The sequence below is a fragment of the Mastomys coucha genome, unplaced genomic scaffold (assembly GCF_008632895.1).
Source record: "Mastomys coucha isolate ucsf_1 unplaced genomic scaffold, UCSF_Mcou_1 pScaffold22, whole genome shotgun sequence".
Lineage (NCBI taxonomy): Eukaryota > Metazoa > Chordata > Mammalia > Rodentia > Muridae > Mastomys > Mastomys coucha.
The window spans coordinates 212,821,536-212,825,292 of record NW_022196905.1 but is presented as its reverse complement, the minus strand read 5'-3'; the positions used below and the strand labels follow the sequence as shown (position 1 = coordinate 212,825,292).

At 37.1% G+C, this 3,757-nt stretch overlaps 1 long non-coding RNA gene across 9 annotated transcripts in view; it reads right to left on the bottom strand.

Annotated features, from left to right (window-relative positions):
- LOC116069578 overlaps window positions 1-3,757 on the bottom strand; it is a 315,340-nt gene that overhangs the window by 293,132 nt on the left and 18,451 nt on the right. For all 9 annotated transcript variants that reach the window (XR_004110041.1, XR_004110048.1, XR_004110044.1 and 6 more), the window contains exon 2: window positions 1,023-1,072. This is a non-coding gene — a long non-coding RNA (uncharacterized LOC116069578). The remainder of the gene's footprint in view (window positions 1-1,022; window positions 1,073-3,757) is intronic.

Sequence of the window (3,757 nt, the reverse complement as noted above, 5' to 3'; positions counted from 1 at the left end):
GGAGGGGAAACTGGGAATGGAGAAATTTACATGTAAATAAAGAAAATATCTAATAATAAAAAAAAAGACTTGAAGTTTTAGTCATACAAATCTTTCACTTGCTTAGTTGGAATTATGACAAGATATTTTATTATAGATATAGTTATTATGAAAGGCAATATTTTCCTGGATTCTTCTTTAGTCCATTTGTCATTTGTATATAGGAGAGCTACTGATTTCTGTGAGTTTTTGTATCCAGTTCTTTTGATGAAAGAGTTTCTTAGCTGTAGGAGCTAAGATTGAGAACATTTGAGTGGTGGCATGGAAGCCTAGTACCCTAGAAATTTCCTATAATATATAAAACCAATCCTAGCAAAGTCTCCAAATAAAGAGAGAGATGGAACTGGCCATCTCTTGTCACCAAATGGACCTTTCAGTGCCAGGACTGAGTTTCATCTAATTGAGTTGTTGGCCAAATGAGGTCATGTAAATCCCCAAATCCAAGCTGTTGCCATGACAATAGGTTGCAGTCCATAAACTGACATAAAGCCCTCATTGCTGAAGATAATACCCACACAATTCATTGAACAAGGAAGGGTCAAGCTGATGCCTACATAGAACTTTCACCCCTATATTATAGTATCAATGACATGAAAAGGTATTCTATGAGTTATCAAAAAAGAAAAGTAAATTCCAGCCCAAACACAAAACCTTTGGTCTATAATCTTCCCTGGCTGAAAAATGTTCTAGGGCAATTATGGCACACATCTTGTAGGAGTAACCAACCAATGTCTGATTTGATATAAAGCCATGAAATGGAATCCATACCTGATACTTACTGGATGAATAAAAATGAGAGTCTACCTATCCCAGAGAGCTAGGATAAAACCAAATACTACTGCCCCCCCAAGGTAACAATAAAATGATAATGATCCCTAATGATATTATGCCATATTCACAGATCAGAAACTTCTTCCTCCTGTAAGTGAGAACAAATACAGAGACTGTCAGCCAGACACAGAGAGAAAACATACAACACTTACCTCTAAATGAGATGTCTATATAAAAGCATCCTTTCAGGGGTCAGGGAACCCTGTGGAAATAGAGGAAGAAGGAGTTAGGGAGACAGAAGGGACATAGGGCACCAGTTGTTTCAGGCCTCTAAAACAGTTGAACAAAGCTCATGTGAACTCACAGAGACTAAGTATGCACAGGGTCTATACAGGTCTGCACCAGTTCCTCTGTATATGTATTATTAGCTTTTAGTTTAGTCCTTGTATGGGACTCCTGAATATGTGAATCAGTTGTTCTCTGGTTCTTGTGCCACCTTTTGGGGTTCTTTTATTTCCCTGATGTCTCTTCTTGTCCCCCTAAAACAATTTGCAGGAGAGGGTCTGCATGTAGTTTCTGGGAACCTGCACCCAGTTAATTCTGATTGGTAAAGATACTAGCAGCCAATAACTGAGGAGGAGAGACAGAGGGGAGGGTTTAGGGTTCCTAGGTGTGAGGCAGGGAAAGAGGAAGGGAGAGAGGAGATACCATGCTGGGAAGAGTCCAGGACAGAGAAGCAAAGCCGCCATGTAAATGCGCAGGTGATATGAGGCCCAAAGGGCTGCTCAGTTGATTCAGGAGCAGCCAAGATGTAACACAGAAGTTAGTAAGTAGTAACTTGAAATTATTGGCAACAGGTAGATTCTAGCTGTAGGAAGGCTAGGCAATTGCCCAGCTATTGTGCTACTTAAGGGATATTATAATATAGAGACTGTGTGTTTTTAATTCAGGAACCTTAATCATTGATGTGGGAAATAATCCCACCACCGGGATTTTATTAAAATATTAATACTACAGGGAAGGGCAAAGGAAGCAAAGAAGGAGGGAGGCCAGCGTGAGAAGGGGAAAAGAATAATGAATGAAAGTGAACAAAGGAAAGAGAGGAGAGAACATAGAAAGGAGAAAAGAAGGTATAAGATACAGGAAGGTAGGAGGGAAACAAGAGAAGGAAAGGAAGGAAAGGACAATGGAAGGTGTGAAACGGAATGAAAGAAGAAAGAAAATAAGGAGGAGCGAGTGCTCAGTCTCAATATATACCCTTTTTGGTAACATTTACAGATTCAAGGGTTAAAATATTGCCTTGATTATCAGAAAAGACTTACGAAGGTGATGCCTGGTTGGAGGAAGTAGGTCACTAAAGATATATTTTTGAAAAGTGTCTTGTGCTATCACACCCTTCTCACTATGATCCATCAGAAACAAGCTAAAATAAAATGGTTAGTGCTGAGTATATATAATTCACCTATCATACCTATAATTCTCTGTACATAATGTAACATGCAATAAATCATTATCTTTAAAGGAAGGATATTGATTGTTATATCCATAATACTGGAGCAACTGCCTAACATGAACTATATTCCCAGGGAATCTTTTAAGAATGGTTGTATTCCTCGGATATTGTTTTCCAAAACCAAGTTAGTGATTAGTGTCACAAATAGAATATTCTAAGTACTTAATAAACATTTCAACTAAATTAATATGTATCCAGATAATTCCATTAACTACTGACTGACAACATGTCACAAAACACCTCAGATACTTAAAGCAAGCTTAAATGGAAAAGGAAAAAAAGTACAAGAAATGCTAAGAACTGTTTACAGTCTATCAAGTCAGGTTAGAAGATCTACAATACATTCTATTGTCTAATTTAAAAAATGCTTTTAAATATAGATCTTTTTAGAATATCACTCAAGCACTTTTCTTGATAATAGAAATCTTTCCCATTTTTTCATAAAGTTGAAAAATACTATAATATTTAAAGGAACTAAAAACAAAATATACAATTATACATTCTTTAAAACAATTTTTATGGACACTTAGATGTAATTCATTCCAGTTCCCCCCATTAATATTACAAATTAGAGACAAAATTCAATGAAATTGCTTATAAGTGTCTATTCTTTAGACTTAATGTATTTGGGACTATTTTCCAGGCCATTGAATATTATTTGAAAACATGATTTCAATGGCAGAATTCTATCTGCTCAGATTTTAAAACTCTATTTACTTAGCTCTTGATTTAAATTGCACACGAGTTGTGGTTCTGCTTCTATCCACAATGCTGTGATGCATACTCGTGAACAGAAAGACTTCCTTATTAGGTACATGATGCAGCAGGGTAACATTTTCAAGATTATCACTGTTCTGCTTGAAGATGGCATGGATATAAATTTACAGACTGGATCTATTATCCAGATTTGTTTTGGAGGAGCCTACAGTAGGGGGACAGGACTTAGTCTGATACCTGGCCATCTGTTGACCTGTCTGGCCAAACAAAGGTCTTTTAACAATGAGGGTGATGGATCCCACAAGTTGGGAGTCTAAGATACCAGAAATGTATTATATTATTCATTTAATGAGATAATGACATATGGTCACACAGGAGTTTTATACTCTTTCCCCCTGTCCCAGATGGATGGGCCCCATCTGTAAGCCCTACTGACTATTCCCTCTTAGCAGGAAAGGGAATTCCAATGACAATAAGAACTGAGATGTGGAACAGAGGTGACTTCCAAGGCATCAACATGAGTTCAGAGCTCCAAATTTCAAGAGAACACCAACTGGACCTTTATCAAAGCCAAGACGCATGTGCAAAGGCCTGTTCCAAGGACGGTCTAACAACTCTACTCAATACTTCTCAACAACTCTTCTCAATACTCAATACTCAAGTGTGCTGAATACTTGATTTCTAAGCCAAGCTTTTTTTTGTTTCTTTTTTTTTTTT